The sequence below is a fragment of the Eriocheir sinensis genome, chromosome 12, assembly GCF_024679095.1.
Source record: "Eriocheir sinensis breed Jianghai 21 chromosome 12, ASM2467909v1, whole genome shotgun sequence".
Classification (NCBI taxonomy): domain Eukaryota; kingdom Metazoa; phylum Arthropoda; class Malacostraca; order Decapoda; family Varunidae; genus Eriocheir; species Eriocheir sinensis.
This window is the reverse complement of record NC_066520.1, coordinates 20,000,947-20,019,876: the sequence shown is the minus strand read 5'-3', so window position 1 is coordinate 20,019,876 and position 18,930 is coordinate 20,000,947. Positions and strand designations below refer to the sequence as shown.

The 18,930-nt window shown below is 43.3% G+C and overlaps 1 long non-coding RNA gene across 2 annotated transcripts in view; it reads right to left on the bottom strand.

Annotated features, from left to right (window-relative positions):
- LOC126997582 (uncharacterized) overlaps positions 1–18,930 on the bottom strand; it is a 135,228-nt gene that overhangs the window by 89,686 nt on the left and 26,612 nt on the right. For both annotated transcript variants that reach the window (XR_007752206.1, XR_007752207.1), the window contains exon 2: positions 17,722–17,799. This is a non-coding gene — a long non-coding RNA (uncharacterized LOC126997582). The remainder of the gene's footprint in view (positions 1–17,721; positions 17,800–18,930) is intronic.

Below are 18,930 nucleotides of genomic sequence, written 5' to 3'. Positions count from 1 at the left end.
TCCCGCTTTCCTGTCACCTCGCCTACTGCCTAGTGTGCCTAAGCGTCCCTATCACTGCCATCTTCTGCTTGGTCGCTCATCGTCTGCTGTGTGTCTCTTAAAACCTCTCCCAACCTCTTAAAACTTCTCTCAATCTCTTAAAACCTCTCCCAACCTCTTAAAACTTCTCCCAATCTCTTAAAACCTCTCCCAACCTCTTAAAACCTCTCCCACCCTCTTCCAACTTCTTAAAACCTCTCCCAATCTATTTAAACCTCTCCCAGCCTCTAAGTCGTCTGCCTCCTCACCCTCCTCCTTCCCGTCACTCCTCTCACCGCCGCCACCTCAGCGCTGCCAGAACAGATATACGCAGCTCTTTCCTGCCCCAGCCCGCCTCCTCCCTAGACAGATAGTTAACACCTCGCCCTGCCTCTCAATCATCGACGCACACACACACACACACACACACACACACACACACACACAGGACAGTCACCCAGCCAGCCAATTAGATACAAACAGACAGACGCATACAGACATACAGACAAACTAGAGAGGCATAGACACTCAATTATAAACCCATTCGGACAGACAGACATTCAGACAGACTAGAGAGACACAAACACTCATTTATCAACACCTCCGGGCAGACAGATATCCAGACACAGACAACAGACAAACTAGAAAGACATAACCACCCTTTTATAACCCCATCCGGTCAGACAGACATCCAGACACCCAGACAGACAGACAGACAAACACCCAGACAGACAGAAAGACAGACTAGAGACACAGACACTCATTTATCAGCCCATCCCGCCAGACAGACAGACACAGGCAGCCCCAGAGAGTCACCCTTCAGCCTCTCCTATACGTGGTGGTCGTGTGTCTCGCCTGTGTACGCCTCTGCTTGATCCCTCGTCGCTACGGCTTTCTTGTGTTTCAATTTCGTATATTCTCTTTTTTTCTATCCTCCCGTCCGTCTCGTCTCCCTTCATCACGCTGTTACCCGATCCATCTACCCTTGACCGTTTCTCTTTTTTTTTCTTCCTGTGTGTGTGTGTGTGTGTGTGTGTGTGTGTGTGTGTGTGTGTGTGTGTCTTTGATTTTCTCTCTCTTTCTGTCATTGTTTTTCTCTCAGTCTGTCTTTGTGTCTGTCTGTCTTTATCTCTATGTCTGTTTTTGTGTCTGTCTGTCTGTCTGTCTATATGTTTGTCTGTCTCTGTCTGTGTATTTGTCCATCTGTATCTGTCTGTATCTGTCTCTCTGTATCTGTCTGTCTGTCTGCCTGTATCTATCTATCTATCTATCTATTATTGCTTGCTAAACTCCAAAAACTTTTCCTGCATATTCTCTGTTTATCGCGGCGCATCGATCTCTTCATCAATTATCCATCTACTAATTGTCATCTAGCTGTCCCTCTCCCCGCCTCGCTATCACATATCCTGATTGCCTCATTATCTCGCAAATTAGCCTGCCTCTGAGGTGGTGGGCAGGCAACGAGGGAGAGATAGTCACCCGCGCTTGCCTCACCCTCACTCTCCCTCACGCTGTCTACCTTATCATCTTTGCCCTCCCTTCTTTCCTTACTTAATTTGTTACTTCAACCTTTGCCTTTCTTCCTCCCTGTCTTTGTTGAGTCTGTGTCTTTTCCTGGTTTCCTTCTTTTCTTTCTTTTCTTCCTTCCTTCCTTCGTTATTTTTTTCTTTCCTCATTCTATCCCTTTTTCTACCTTCATATCTTGTTTCCTCATGTGCCTGTATTTTCCGCTGTTTTTTCTTTCTTTTTTTCCTTTCCTCCTTTCTTGCCTCCCCTGCCTGCCTTCCTTTCCTTCCTTCCTTCCTGCATTTCCTTTCCTTCCTGCCTGTCTCTCTTCCTTTGTTTCCTTCCCTTTCCTTCTTTCCTTCTTGTCTCCCTTATTTCTTTCTCTTCCTTCCTTCTCTCCTTCCTTTCCTGCCTTCCCTTTTCCCTCCCTGCCTTCCCTCTTCCCTTCCTTCCCTACCTTCCCGCGTGATCCCCCAGCGCTACACCTGACTGAAAAATATATATATAAAAAAATTCACTAATCCCTTTCGAGGAAGACCGGCCGGGCTTACCCTAATCCCCACACCACCAGAAATCCACCCAACATGCCGATCCTGCACCTGACGACTCCACCTGCACCTCCACCTCCACCTCACCTGTCATTCTCCACCACATCCACACATCACCATAACCTATCCTAATATTTTATCTTCCACCACCACCACACAGTATTCTATCTCTCCACCACACACTCCCATCACAAAATCCGCAGTGACCACCACCGCTATCACTTTCCTTTCCCCCCTACATACATACCCATACATATCAGGGCGCCTCTCCACCCTTAATTGACCTCTCTCTTTAGCCTTTCGTTCCGTTTTCTTTCACTGGAGCAACGTTTTAGTGGGGCTGTTTGTTTCTGTGTCTGTTTGTTGCCCTTGAGCTGCCTCCCTTGATGTAGAAAATAAAAGAAGGCACCCACATCTCCATAATCTCCCCTTCTCCCCACATACCACATAATATTTTACCTCCCCACCACCCACCACACCACAATCACCACCACTCCCACGACCACCTACTCAGTCCACCGAAATCCACCACTCTCACGATCATCCTGAACACATACTTCGTCCACCGAAACCCACCACTCCCACGACCACCTGAAGACCTACTCCGTCCACCAAAACCCACCACTCCCACGACCATCTGAAGACCTACTCCGTCCACCAAAACCCACCACTCCCACGACCACCTGAAGACCTACTCCGTCCACCAAAACCCACCACTCCCACGACCACCTGAAGGCCTACTCCGTCCACCAAAACCCACCACCACCACCCACTACAAAAAAAAACTCTCCCACTTTGTTTCTCCCTTCAACGTAACTCAAACTCCCACATTAATGGCTCTCCCTTCCCATGCCATCTTCTTAACATCGGTTCCAGCAACACCAATCATCCAGGCCCCGTTCCCTGCGACCTTTCTATTACGGGCTAATGGTTACATCCAACTATTAATTTCCTCTGTTAGTAATAGGATGGCGCACGCAGGCAGACCGAGAAAAAAAGTAGCTATTGAAAGTTAAATATGTGCAACTTAACGAAGGCTAAAAAGTATGGAAGCTGAGGTTGTTTTTTTGAGTTGGTAATAAATCCTAAATCTTCGTATATGAGAAAGCGCTTGTAGTACGGCCGATAGTTTCCCTTACCTCCAGCTCCATCACCAGACGGGCAGACAAACAGACACAGACGAGCAGGCAGGTAAAAAGACATTCAGACAGGAGGTAGATAAAAAAGCAAAAAAGCAGACTGGTACACAGGCTAGCAAGCAAAGCAAACTAAAAAACAAGCAGGTACGCGGGTGAGCAGACAAGCAAATAATGCAAGCAGGGGGGCAGGCTATTACACGAGCAAACAAGTAAATAAACAAGCAGGCAGACAATCAAACATAAGCAAGCAGGAAGGCAGGCTATCAGAGAAGCAAACAAGCGAATAGACAAGTAAGCAGACTAACACACAGACAAGCAAACAGAGAACACAAGCAGACGGACAGGCAGGAAGGAGAGCAGGAGGGCAGTCGAGGCACGGTTCCGCGTAGCATCGACCAGCCAGCAGTGATTTGCGGCAGAACTTGAGCAATTATCAAAGAGCCGTTGTCGAACCTTCGCCCCGCCGCCACGGTCACCACTGAGCCAAAGGGTACGGACGGGGGCTGAAGTGAAGGGGGAGATTTCAAGAAGAGGGAATACTGAAGTCACCGTACACTATAAGCTGGTTCAGAAGCCCCGCCCCCTCTACCATGGCTACGGGGGCTGATTGGTTGAATGAAACGAGTCAATGTTTAGTATTCTCAGACGTTTTCACCTTCCACATTAACTATTTCCAAAGGCTAAAATGGAGATCAGTCGAGTTCTAATGAGTATTTTTTTAGGTTCAGGGCACAGAGGAATGATCACATTACCACCAGGGTCAGAAAACTACACCTGAAAGTGCTCAGAGCCCTTCGGAAAACCTTGTCAAATATGTGAACTTAGGCCGCTGATACGTTCAAGAATGACCCAATGTTACTTTGAAGGGATGGTGAAGGAGGGAGCGGGAGGGACCAGTTTAGTGTGCAATGACTACAGTATGCATGAGGTGATGAAGACAGCTCTCCTCTTAAGACCTTTCACACTTCGACCACAACCACCACTACCACCATCATCACTTGCAACACCCTCACACTCACACCCACAGAGAGAAAGAAAGAGCATTAGTACCAGGTCCCAATGATCATAAAAGCTCGCCACTGGTCGCGTGTCAAAGCGCCACAACACGCCAAAACTTGTAAGCTCGTCAACACTAGTCTTGCAGGAGCGGGGCGAGTCTTGGGGGTTGGGGGGGAAGGCAGAAGCTGTACAGTCCAGTCGAACACAGAACGTGACGAGTGACCGATGTTTTGTGCGTGAGATGTGTGCTAAGCTGAGGAAAGGGGAAGAAGGATGAGAGGAAAGAAAAATGTGAAGGGTAATGGAACGATGAATGACGGAGAGGTTAAAAGGTGAGCAGAGATAGATAGATAGACAGATATACAAAGAGAGAGAGAGAGAGAGAGAGAGAGAGAGAGAGAGAGAGAGAGAGAGAGAGAGAGAGAGAGAGAGAGAGAGAGAAATAAAATGTACATCTGTACACTCCTATGTCTTTCCTTCTCCCCCACCCGTACCTTCACCACTAACCCACTTCCTCTTCTTACCATACCCTTGATAAAAAATATAAAAAAGTGAGAAAAAGAGAGAGAATTAATGTCTAGTCTCGTATAGATAGTCATGTACAGGTAAGGGAAGACAGCAACGGTACTTTAGGGAATATCAATAAAAAGTTCAATATTATGTTACAAAACTTCATAGAGAGATAACCACCAACACCAGAACGCTAGGATTGAAGTGAAGAAAACTAATCCAACGCAGAAATCATCCGCCTGACGAAAAAAGAGAAAAAGCGAAGTACTTACGAAGGCTCCCCACTAACTTTGAACAACTCCCGTGATTGGAAGGGGCGCGAATCTAAGTTATGGTCAAGCCTTCTCGGGACATGAAAGAGTTACGAGTCAATGGGCGCTTGGTGGCACTCAACTTTCGATTCTCTCGCGACCTTCAACTTCCGCCTTGGTTTCCTTCCTTTCCTGAGTCACTGGATTTCTGTTATTGTGGAATCGGACTCTTCGGTGTTGGCAGGAGGGGAGGGGGGGTTGAGGGGCTAAGGAGATACGACAGATTTTCCAAACGTCATATAAGCATTGAACAGTTACGTGGTTAGCTCCTCCTCTCCATTTTCTCTTCCTCTTCCTCTTCCTTTTCCTCTTCCTATTCCTCCTTCTCCACCCTGGAAAGACCCAAAACTCCTACGAAAGCCTTGTTAAATGTGCGTATATGTGCTTGGAGACCGAAATGTTTAAGAATACGGGCCAATGACTCGTACTATACCCGTAAACCGAGTGAATTTAAAGCCATGAAGGTGGAGGGAGAGATTAGGAATACCACGCCTGCTTCTCGGGTCATATTTTAGTTCCATTGCATTATGAAGAAACTTTGCACGCAAGTTGAGATCGACGACTCTGAAAGCTGGCGAGTATTAAGACCGACTTAGAACATTTACTTTTACACGAGAGATCTTTTACGTTCTTTTGGCTGGTCCGCAAAATAATCAGGTAATATTTGTCCTTAACTGGCGAACGTACTGTAACTATAGGCGTCAAGGTGCAGAGACACGAGCATGGCAACACGTCCACCTTCCCGACACGTGACACCAGGTTCGATCCCCGCTCACGGCCCTCTGTTAAATGATGTTCCTGACGCTCCAGTTTCATCTGTATCTCCTCGCTCAAAACGTTGCCCATATAAACTGGGCTTTCCGCGTACACAATCCCATCAATCATCCCTCGTCTGGTCTATACAGTCACACTCACACTCACACACACACACACACACACAGATCCGTCACATGCACATTTTGCCTCGCTTTCCTTTCTGTGTCCTTCCCAATTTGCTTCCTGTTATCCTTTTATCCTTCTTTTCTTAATATTTTTCCCTCTCTAATTCATACACAGCAAATTTTAGAGGCCTTTCTGTTTTCCCTATTTTTCCTTACGTCTCGCTTCCCTTCCATTTTCCTTCCAAATTTGTTTCCTATTACCCTTTTATCCTTCCTTTCTTAGTATTGTTCCCTCTCTAACTCATCCGCGCAGCAAGTTTTGTATTCGGCGAGTATCTGATATCATACGTTCAACTGTTTCTTTCTTTTTACTTCCCTTCCTTCTTCCTTCACGATTTGCTTCCTATTACCCTTTTACCCTTCCCTTCTTAATATTTTTCCATTCTTCTAATTCATCCACGCAGCAAATATTGTAAGGGGCGAGTATCTGTTTATCATACGTTCAACTTTTCTCTCGTTCTCTCTTTTTATACATAGCCCGGCCGACGACCCTTCCGCGGCTCACCACCACCAGCGCCAGCCCAACACACTCTTCCATTTCAAAGGTACGCCGCACACACACATACACACACACGCCCCGCCGCTGCCAACGCTTGTAACGCAATCAACTCCCTAAACAAAAATAGAAGGGGATCAATTTCTCTGAGGGTAAAGAAAAAAATATCCCTGTCCGACCACGCGAGCAGTTTTTTTTATTTTTTATGTGTGTATGTGTGTGTATGTATGTATGTATGTGTGTGTGTATGTGAGGATAATTGTGGACTGGATGCCTTTCACCCACTCTCTCTCTCTCTCTCTCTCTCTCTCTCTCTCTCTCTCTCTCTCTCTCATCTGAATAATCGATGAACCCACTCGACATGAACTGGAGGCAGACTTTCTTTGACTGCCGACTCGTCACATTCACAAGGAACACGACTAAGTACATTACACGAAGAAGGAAGAGAGAATGAAAGCAAGAAGGGAAGAACGGAGGAAATAGATGAGAAGGGGAAGAAAAAGGAATGCGGAGAAAAGAAAACAACAATCATAAGGAAAAAGAAGAACATACATTGCCTACATGGAAAAGAAGAGAGGATGAAATCAAGAAAGGAAGAAAAGAGGAAAGAGATGAAAAGGGGAAGAAAAAGGAACGCGGAGAAAAGAAAAAAAAATAATCATAATGAAAAAGAACATACATTACCTACATGAAAAAGAAGAGAGGATGAAAGCATGAGGGGAAGAAAGGAGGAAATAGATAAGAAAGGAAGGAAGAAGGAATGAGAAGAGAAAAACAATTAGGAAAAAGAACATACACACTTCTCCTTCTCCTCCTCCTTTTCCTCCTATATTTATTCCTCCTCCTCCTCCTTCCTTCTGTTCTTTTTCCTTCTCCTCCTACTCCTTCCTCTATTCTTATTCCTTCAAGTCCTAGTTTTATTCCACCTCCTCCTCCTACGCTTCCTCCTCCTCCTCTACCTTCCTACCACCTCCTCCTACACCTCCTCCCTCCTCCTCCTCCGCTTCCGCTACCGCCGCCGCCGTCTGCCTTACTAATAGCGTGAACCAATTTATTCGCCTGATTCGCCCGTCGCGCCGGCCCGCGTTAACGGCGCTGCTGCAGGTGCGGGCCGCTGATTGGCGCCCATTGACACCTCCTCCACCTGCTTACTCTCACCTTCGCCGGGTAATTGGATCAAGTATTCCGGCAGGTGTTTGTTGTTGTTGTTGCTGTTTATGATTTTTATTGATTTTTTTTTTATTATTGGGATTTATTTATTTTTTTGGTATTGTTGTTATTGTTGTTGTTATTGTTGTTGTTGTTCGTATTAGTGTTAGTATTAGTGTTAGTATTAGTATCAGTGTTAGTGTTAGTATTAGTATTACTATTATAGTCTGTTTTATTTCATCTGTCCACCAACAAAGCGGAAATTTTGATTCATCTGAACTCGACTGATTTCTTTTGTTACCTAACTATTTAAAAACTTGATAAAAAAAAATATAAAACTCGTTCCTTCAATGTACATATTTTTTTCTTCTTCATATTTCCTTAAACCAATACACGCTCGCTTCTATTTTTTCTTTCTTTTTTATTTTGTTGTTTACGCTTTACCGAATTTAGTTTGTTTCTCTTTTTTCATTTTAGCATAACGCACCTACTCGCTTTTATTTTTTCTACTGCTTTTTCTATCTGTATTTATCTTTTTTTTTTCTTTTAACATTACGTGCTAGGTCTATTTTTTAACCCCTCTTTGTTTGTTTGTTTGTGTGTTTGTTTTTCATCATTAGTTACTCGCTTATATTTCTTTTTTTATCTTTATTTTTCTAACATCTTTATTTTTCTGCCTTTCCTTATTCCTCCTCCTCCTCCTATTCCTTCTCCTCCTATTCTTACTCCTATTATTTATTCACTTGTTTTTTACTATTATTTTCAACCTTCATTTATTTGCTTGTCTATTTTTTATCCTTTTAACCTTCATTTATTTTTGTTTTCTTTCAACATTTCGTATTCCCTTATTTTTTTCCATTAACATTTTCTAACTTTTATTTATTTGCTTGTCTATTTTATTCTGTCTTTTTAATCTTTATTTATTTGTTTCTCTTCTTTCAGCTTTACGTTTTCCCTTCTAACCTTCATTTCTTTGTTTCCTTTCAGCATAACGTACAAGCTTCTATTATCATCTTTCAGCCTTAATTTATTTGTTTTGTCTTTCAGTATTCTGTATTCCTGTTTTTTTCTATTTCCTGCCTGGAGTCTGTTTTTTTTTTATTAATATCTTCTAACCTTCATTTCTTTGTTTCCTTTCAGCAGCACGTACAAGCTTCTATTATCATCTTTTAGCCTTAATGTATCTGTTTGTCTTTCAACATTCCGCATTCCTGTTTTTCTATTTCCCGCTTGGAGTATTTTTTTTCATCAATATCTTCTTCATTTCTTTCGTTTCCTTTCAGTATAACGTACGAGCTTCAATTATTAGCTTTTAAGCCTTAATTTATCTGTTTGTCTTTCACCTTTCCGCATTCCTGTTTTTTTTTCCCCGCCTGAAGTCTACTTTTTTTAATTAATATTTTCTAACCTTCATTTCTTTGTTTTCCTTCCAGTATCACGTACAAGCTTCTGTTATCATCTTTCAGCCTTTACTTTATCTGTTTGTCTTTCACCGTTCAGCATTCCTGTTTTTTTCTATTTCCTGCCTGAAGTCTATGGTATTTTTTTTTTAACTTTCACTGCAGATTTATTTCATCCGACACTCCATTCTTTACCTGCGCGCGCCCACCTGCACGCCCCCTTAATTAGCCGGCGCGAAAAGGTGAACACAATTGTTTTTGATCGGAACTGAAACAGAGAAATTCCTGATTCAGTGCGTTTTCACCATTTTTTTTTTCTTTTTTTGTTTGAATTCGTCCAGTACAAGGGGAGGCTGAAAATCCAAAAAAAAAAAAGAAAGAAGTGGGATAGACAGATGGACAGATGTGGACGTTCTATAAAACCTCTCTCTCTCTCTCTCTCTCTCTCTCTCTCTCTCTCTCTCTCTCTCTCTCTCTCTCTCTCTCTGACCACCCTCCAAAATGGCTGTCTTCAAGGTAAATACCATAATTACTCGACTGTTGGGAAATATCTTCGAAATAAGCTTTTCAGGAGCAGTGCTTGGCGGGGCAGGGATGGAGGAAGGGAGGGAGGGAGGGAAAGAGGAGGAAGAGAAAGGGAGAGATGGGGGGAGGGGGCAGGGTAATGGTGGACGTAGGGAGGGAGGGCGAGAGAGAAGGTAGAGGTGGGGGGACGGGATAGTAAAGGAAGGAAGATGGGGAGGGGGAAGATGAAAGGGGGAATGGAAGTTGGAGAGGGAGACGGGAAGGGGAGGAGGGCGGGGCGGGGCAAAGGGTGAAGATGAAGGGGAAGAAGGGGAGACAATGTGGTAGGGTGGGAGGTGAGAGGAGAAGAAAGGAGAGAAGGGAGATGGAGGAGTCAGGATGAAGAAGAGGCCACAGGAGGAAGGGAAGGAGATATGGGTAGGAAAGAAAAGGGGAGATGAAGATGGTAGGGATGGAAAGCAGGAGGGGAAGGAGAGAGGATGGGAAAGAAAAAGACGGGAGATGAAGAGGGAGTCGGGAAGGAGAGCAGAGAGGGGAAGAAGTGAAGATGGGACAAAGGAAGGGAGAGGGAGAGGCAGGGGTGCGGTGGGGGCGAGTGTGGGGGTGCGGGGTGGGTGCTTTATCTTGTTCTGCGGCCGGGGGGGGGGGGGGTGAGGGAGAGGGGTCAGGGTGCGTGTGTCTGGGTTTGATAAGGGTGTAACTCCTTTATTTATAACCGGGAGCTTGATTCACGGCGAGCGTCCAGGCGGTTACTAGGCACATTACACACACACACACACACACTCACACACACACACACACACACACACACACACACACAAGGTTCTCCCAGCTATTATTACCTCATCCCCTCCCTCTCTCCCTCTCTCATCTTCTCTTCCTATTTTTCTCACTCATCCTAACCATCTCCCTCCCTCCCATTCCCTCCCTCCCTCTCCCTCCCTCACTCTGTTCTCATTGTGGCCTAGATGGAAGAGATTCTCACCGTCATTCATTTCTTTGTTTCGATTCTCCCTCCCTTCCCTTCCCACCCCTTCCTTTTTTTCTCTTTCTCTCTCTCATTCCACTCCAAAAGTCTTGTATTCTCTCTACCCGAAATCCTCCACCTCTCCTATTGACTTCATTCTCCGCTAAACTCTTCTCTCAAACTCAATTTTCCTTTCCCGTCCCTTTCATTCCCATGGTTACTTTCTTTCTCCTCACACAAGATATTTTTTTCTATACTTTTTTTTATTTTCCATCGCTTTTAATTTTGCTGTTCCATCTTCCCCCAGTTTCCTTTTTTTCATTTCTTGTTTTTCTACTTAATCTACTCCGTTGCCCTTTATCTATCTGCTTACCCCTCCTCCTCCTCCTCCCTTCCTTTTTTTTCTGTCTGTTTCTAGGCATTCTAAATTTTCCACTCATTTTTTCCATTTTTCATTCTTTCATTTTTTATTCATCACTCATCATTCATCTGTTTACTCTTCCTAGCTTAGTTTTTTTTCCTAATTATTTCCCACTCCTTTTACGTTCTCCATTCCATCTTTCCCATTTTCCTTCCTGCGTCTTTCTTTTTTTCTTATTTCATCTACTGTATTGCTTTCTACTTCCTTCTTCTTTTTTCGTTTCTCTTTTTCGTATCCTGCTTTGGACTCCCGCATCAACTACCCCCATCGTCACACACACACGTAAACTTTTCCCTCTACCCTCCTCTTCCTCCTCCTATTCCTCCTTCTTCGAGTCCGTGTATGCATGATTTCACCCAAACACCTGTCACTCATCCCTTTTCTTCCCTCCACTCTTGTCATCGTTCTCAGATTTCTTTCACACACTTCCATTTCCTTTCCACCATCCTCCCTTCTTCCTGTATACCTGCGTTTCTTAGCATAGCGGGCTGGGATCCGTTTTTCAGGGGGATTGGGGATTGGAAACGGTTTAGTCATGTGGTAAGGGATGCATAGTGGTGTTGGACTGCTTGAATCCGACTACAAAGGGTTGATTTATTTATTTTCCTCTTAGTTCTCTTTCTCTCTCTTCTCTCGTCTTTCCATCTTCTTTCTCTTCTGCCTTATCTTTTATTCTATTCTTCCTTATCTCCTCCTCCTCTCCTTCACTCCCTCCTCCAATTTTCCTTACTCTTCTTTCATATCCTCCTTCTCCTTCCCTTTACTCCTTCCTCCTCCTCCTCCTTCCAGACCTTTTCCATCCTCTTCTTCCTTCTCCTCCTCCTCCTTCTCTTCACTCCCTCTCCTCCTTTTCTTCATCTTCTTCCTTATCCATCTACTTCTTTCCTTCACTCCCTCCAACTGCTCCTTTCTTTCACTCCCTCGTCCTCCTTCTTTCCTTCACTCCTTCCTCTTCCTCCTCTCGCCTCATCTTGCGGCCCTCGTGTCCCCGCATCCCGCCTGCCCGCCGCGTAAGGAGAGACAAATGCGCCTCGTCTGGCACTCTGTCACCGACCCAAGAGGCGAGGCGGCTCCCCCCCCCCCCTTTCCCCCTCGGCCGCCACCCCGTTTTCGTTGTGTCTGGACGCGGAGGCATCACTCAGCTAACTCGGGAAGGGAAGAAAAATGTCAGAGGCTAAGAGTGGGAAAGCCTTGAACTTACAGGAAGGATACACACACACACACACACACACACACACACACACACACAGTAAAGGTTGAAGGGAAGGGTGATGGTGAGGAGGGGAGAAAGGGAGGGACGTAGGAAGGGGGGAAAAGAGGAAAGAAGGGAGAGAGGGAAGGAGGAAGGGAAAAAGGGAAGGATAAAGGGAGGGATGGAGGAAAGGAAGGACGAAGCAGAAGAAGAGAAGGAGAGAGAAATACACCGCGAAACCAAGAGTCCAGAGAAACCAGGTCCTGTCGAGCGCAGATTTTGGTGACGTCAATGAGTAAAGCGAAAGTAAAAACGGAGGGCGAGATCTTGATACGCAATACACTACGCAACGCCGCTATTTGTAGACACTTTTTTTAGACATACAAGCGGTCGAGTGCCTGGTATATAAACCCTCAAAGCGCCTGCAACAATATTCTTTCTTTTGAGGATACGCGGGGCTCAAAACGCAACCAGAAAGAAAAATAATCATATAATCTTCATATAATGGCAATAACAAGCCCTCATTAGCCCTACTTACACCTTCTAAAACCCTCATTTAATCATACCATAATCACAAACACATTAGCAACCTCTCATTCCAGCCGCAAGAAAACCTACCATATTCGTACTCACATACTCAACACATCACATTTCAACTATTTACAGGGGCCGAAAAGGAGATCAGTCAAGTTCTTAGATCGTTTTTTTCAGATTCATGGTGCAGAAGGAGGGTCAGTCTACCACTAGGGCCAGAAAACTACCCCTGGAAATGCTCAAAACTCCATGGAAAGCCTTGTCAAATGCGTGAACTCGGACGAACGAAATCTTGAAGCATATGACCCCAGTCCCAGCACCCTCACTCCATTCAACAGTCACTTACTACAGCCCCACCAGCATATATCACTCAACAACCCTGTCTTAAGTCCCTTGTAGCCATAGTAAGGCCATTCAACAGCATCCCTTACTATATATAGACCCTTTCCCTTGTCCGTCATACAGTTCCTCAACAGACTCCTCACTAACAGAGACCGCTTAGCCCCCTCACGCCCCCTTCCCTTTCTCTCTCTCCCTCTCAGAACACAAACGCCCACTCGCTCTTACTACCTCAAAGCAACGATCGACCACAGCCTCTAGGCGTTGAGGGAGAGGGAAGAGGAGGGAGGAGTAGAGGGAGAGGGAAGGGGAGCATTAGAGGGAAGAGGAGGGGTGAAGAGAGAAGATAATTATATGAAGGGGAGAGAGAGAGAGAGAGAGAGAGAGAGAGAGAGAGAGAGAGAGAGAGAGAGAGAAGAGAGAGAGAGAGAGAGAGAGAGAGAGAGAGGAGAGAGGAGGAAAGAGGAAAGAAGAGGAGAGGAGAGGAGAGAGGATGTCAGGTGTCGGTGGGGTCACTATGGACTCCCGACCCTCTCAGTTTCAGAAGTTGGCTATGCAAATGTATTCCTTTAATCGTCTTACATCTGGGAACAGGGATGAGAGAGAGAGAGAGAGAGAGAGAGAGAGAGAGAGAGAGAGAGAGAGAGAGAGAGAGAGAGAGAGAGAGAGAGAGAGAGAACGGGGGGGGAGGGAAATGAAAAACGTAAGAAAAGTTGAATGAGAATGGAAAAATACGAAATTAACCAGGAAAAGACAAAATACACAAAACCAGAGGAAGAACATAAGGAAATAAGGAAAAATATAAGGAGATAGATAGATTGATAGATAAATAGATGGATAGATAGATAGAGATAGACAATAAGGACTTAAAAAACACGAATGCATGAGTTACAGAAAGGTAAACAAAAAAAAAATTTAATGAAAATGGAAAAATAAGAAAAAAAACAGGAAGAATAACCAAAACGTTACACAGTACCAGAGGAAGAATATAATGAAGTAAGGAAAACCAAGGAAAGAGGTAAATACGTACAAATAAACAAGATAAAAAGAAGGAAGGAAAGAAGGAAGGAAAATAAAAAAGTCAAGTGAGGAGAAGACAAATAAAAGTAATGAAAAGATAAACGATTAAAAGAAAGAAAATTGTAAAGAAATATATACAAATGAACAACTAAATGAATTGATAAAAGGTAGATAACATGAATAAAGAGGAAAAACAGAAATAAGGAAAGAAAGGAAAGGAAGGGAAACTGTAATCAAATGAACGGAAGAATAAAGAAGAGAGGAAATAACAGAACGAAGAGAAAAACAGAAAAATGTGCGAATTGAAAAATAAAGAGAAAATAACAAAAAATAACAAAAAACTATAACAAAAAGAGAATGAAAATTGAAAAAAAGGTACGAATGGAGAAATAAAAGAGAAAATAACAAAAAATAACAGAAGAGGAAAATAACGAAACAAAAAAAAGAGAATGAAAACAAATATGAAAAAAATGTACGGATGGAGAAATAAAAGAGAAAATAACAAAAAATAACCATAAATAACAAGAGATAAATAACAAAAAACAAAAATGGAAGAATGAAAAAATATAAATAATGTACGAATGAAAAAATAAAAAAAGAGAAAACAAAAAATAACAAAAAAAAAGAAAAAAGAAAAATAACAAAAAAACAAAAAAGTAGAACGAAAAAAAATGGAAAAGCTGTACAAATGAAGAAATAAAAAAGAGAAAATAACAAAAAATAACAAAAATAACAAAAAAGAATAACAAATAGAAAAAATGCACGAATGGAAAAAAAAAGCAAATTAAAAACAAAAAACGAATGAGCAAATTAACTTAAAAGAAAACCTGACAAATTAAAAAAAACGCAAAGGAAAAAAATCCCAAACATACGCAAACAAGACAGACAGACGCCCACAAACAAACAAACAAACAAAAATGGGTGTACGGGTAGAGAGAAACATTTTAAAGTGAGACGGACAAACTGACAGACGGATAGAGACAGAGACTGGCGGAACAAAATGAAAAAGAAACACACGACAGCAGAAAGCTCTCTCTCTCTCTCTCTCTCTCTCTCTCTCTCTCTCTCTCTCTCTCTCTCTCTCTCTCTCGGCTCCCCTTCCCCTCCCCTGCCCTGCCGCTTCCGTCCCTTCCCATGTAGCGCCAACTCACACACACACGTACACACACACACACACACACACACACACACACACCAAACAGGAAACATACTCGACACACGCGGAAGGATGAGGAAAAAATACTACAAATTCACGTGAAATTGGAAAATAAAACATACCAATCCCCTTTTTCTCGCTTCATTCTACACTCCACTACTCTTCTCTCTCTCTCTCTCTCTCTCTCTCTCTCTCTCTCTCTCTCTCTCAAGTATTTATATAACAGTTTTTTTTAAAGATATTTGACAAAAAGATAGATATTGACGTTGTTGTACACACACACACACACACACACACACACACACACACACACACACACACACACACACACACACACGTCCATGCGCCGTCCTTATCACAAACAGGAAGGGGGGCACACACACAGAGAGAGAGAGAGAGAGAGAGAGAGAGAGAGAGAGAGAGAGAGAGAGAGAGAGTACCCAGCCGTCCCCTAACACTGAGAGGCCCACAAATTGGCTTTACCGCAGTTGGTCCGTTGGTTCCCGCTCGATACCCGTCGCCAATTAGCCAATCAGCCACCAAGACGCCCAATAGTCTGCGTTTTGAGGCAACCACGTCATTGATCTCTGCCTCCCAGTCACCGCTAAGAGAGAGAGAGAGAGAGAGAGAGAGAGAGAGAGAGAGAGAGAGAGAGCACCATGTAAACTTATTGGGAGGGGTTCCGCTTACCTCCTATGGTCTAGTTTCTCACCCCTCCATTAGTCTGCTCCTACACAAACAGCTAACTATCAGACGGCGGAGGACACACTCATCTTAGTTCTGTTAAGTGGCTTCAAAATGGGTCGTGAGGGAAATGCTTGAAGATAAACCCGAGTAGGAACAGAACTTTGAGAAACATTGCCCAGTCCTCGTCTTCATCCTCAGGGTCATATTTTCAAACATTTCGGCGCCCAAGAACACATTTTTGACAAGGCTTTTTATAGGTGTTGTGGGCATTTCCAGGGGTAGCTTTATGACCCTGGTGGTAGTATGAGCCTTCTTCTGTGCCATGAACTTAAAGGAACACTCATTAGAGCCCGATTAATATCCTTTTGGGCCTTTGGAAATAGTTGATGTGAGGGGTGGAAGCGTTTGAGAACATCGACATCGACCGACTTCAATACGTGTCCGATACTGAGAGTATAATATTGGCGCATCTAGACCATCGGGTTACCTCGATTACATATCTGAACCTGTTCATCCCGAATAGCTAACATTAACAGACCCAAATTTCCCAGATAACTATCCCTCAACTACCCAACTAACGGAGGATGACGTGGAGTGGACAGACTGCACCGACACGAAGCAGACAGAAGTGGGGCCATGCATACAGTAAGATAGTTATGTACTCAGTCACCACACTCTTATTGCAAATGCTAGAAATCCATAATCTTCACGTTTTTGCCCGTTGAGTAAATAACAATTCTTACACGAAGCGGAAGTGGGGTCGCAGACATACAGCAGTCGTTGATAATTACAAGACTTTTAAATCCATACCATGTTTTTTTTATGTTTTTGCATGTAGAGTAAATAGCAATTCCGAACCAAAGTACAGGAGTGTAAACCCACGAAAAAGAATGAAAATCTGGAATGACTACAAGTGTCCGAGAAAGCCAGCAATATAACCCTTGCTGTTTTTACACGCGCGTACATCGGAGCCGCCGACAAACAATTTCAGTGTGTACTTTTATGCTCTTTCTTCCCAGCCTTGATTCGGATTCTGATACCAACCCATAGCTGCTGCCTTGTTCCCGTGTGCTTGTTTACTAGAGATTGATTAGTGATGGCCACCCCCCAAAAAATGCCTACCTGCTCTATTTTCTCTGCTAAAACTACTCGCAACCAGCCATAACTTTTTTCCTCAAATCAGAGCCCACATAAGACTTTTGGTGACTCATTTTTACGTAGCTCATGCGGTGATCGAGAAGCCTCAGTGCAGAGTATACGGGTCGTATTTTGAGACATTTCGCCGCCCAAGAACACATATTTGACAAGGCTTTCGTAGGAGTTGTGGGCATTTCCAGGGGTAGTTTTATGACCCTGGTGGTAGTGTGACCTTTCTTCTGTACCATGAACCTAAAGAAACACTCATTAGAACCCGACTGATCCCCTCTTTGACCTTTAGAAATAGCTGATGTGATATGGCAAAGTGTCTAGTAATACCAGCCTACATCTCCTTGCATTGATATGGTTAACAGAGATGACTACACGCATGTCACTCCATTAAAACGATGACTTCTGTAAGGGAGACCATACCAAACTCATCTAACACAGGAGAAGTTACATAGAAAGAGATTGAGAAGCCTTAGATGCAGGGTTTACATCTCCTTGCATTGAGATGGTAAACAGAGATGACTACACGCATGTCACTCCATTAAAACGATACTTCTGAAAGGAAATCGATACCCAACGCATCTAACGCAATAGTCACGGAAAGGGAGAAAGATGAAGAGTACTACTGTGATGACGTTTGGTTACAGAGAAAGAGAGAAGCTACACAGAGATGCTATTAGTGGTGCCAATAGGATGGTAACGAATGAGGTTACTTACCATCTACATTGGCGTCACTTCAGGACAACAGGACGAGGGTGAAGACAGGACGATGAGGATTTGTACCAACGAGTCCGCCTGAAAAGACAATTATGCGCTTATTATTTTTGTTGTCAATACTTAATGAAAGAAACTATTATTCTCTTATCTGAAACTTGAGTAATGAAACTCTTTTTTCACATACAAGACTTATTGAGTACTTTTTTTTATAGTTAAGACTGCATGAAACTATTACCTATTTCGTATTTAGTGAACCCATATTGAAAGAAACTCAGATGTCTCGCAGAAAAAAAATACATTAAACAGGTGATAATATTTAGTAACGTTTTAAACCTAATGGAAAAAAGGTTAAGGGAAAGAAAGGAGGAAAGGAAGGAACAGAGAAACAAGGACAAAAAGGGAAGGGATATGAAACGAAGAGATAGGAAAGGAGCAAAAAAACAAAGGAAATAGAATGAAAAGGGAAAAAATCTGGAATGGACGGGAAGAGAAACGAAATAAAGGGAACGAAAAAAAATAACGAGAGAGAGAGAGAGAGAGAGAGAGAGAGAGAGAGAGAGAGAGAGAGAGAGAGAGAGAGAGAGAGAGAGAGAAAAATGGGTGCTCGTTCTCCACTCGACTAAAATCTGAGCCCGGCACTTTGTTTGGCTTTGGTAGATAATCATAATTGCCCGGCGGGGAAGTGCATTAGGAGGCTGATGAAGACGGGTGGGGGGAGGGACCGCTCGTGACCTGGCTTGCTTTCTCGTTTTCTCGTTTTTCCTTCGGCCAAATTGTGTTTCCTCTTTGTTCCCTTTCATGATAAGTATTTTCAAGCCATCTTCCGCCTTTGAAAATATCCTTATAAATGAATATATATAAAATAACTTGTACTAGTCATTTAAACGTAAGTCTGTGGCGCTTGTGTGTTTGTGTTTGTGTGTGTGTTTGTGCGTGTGTGTTTATGCATGTGCTGAGAGAGCGAGATGGAATTTATCGTCCTGTCAGAACCGTTTACGTAATCTTTTCATATTTTCACGGTATTAAATAGATATATAGATAGATAGATAGATAGATTCAGTTATTATCTACTGGGAACTAATAACGCAGGAAACTATAAACTGCACTAATTTTAATTCTAGCATCACAGAAGTATAACATTTTCCCACTTTAACTCTTGTCCTGGAAACGTGTGATACAGGGAAGAGAAAGCAGGTGGGATGGAAAGTG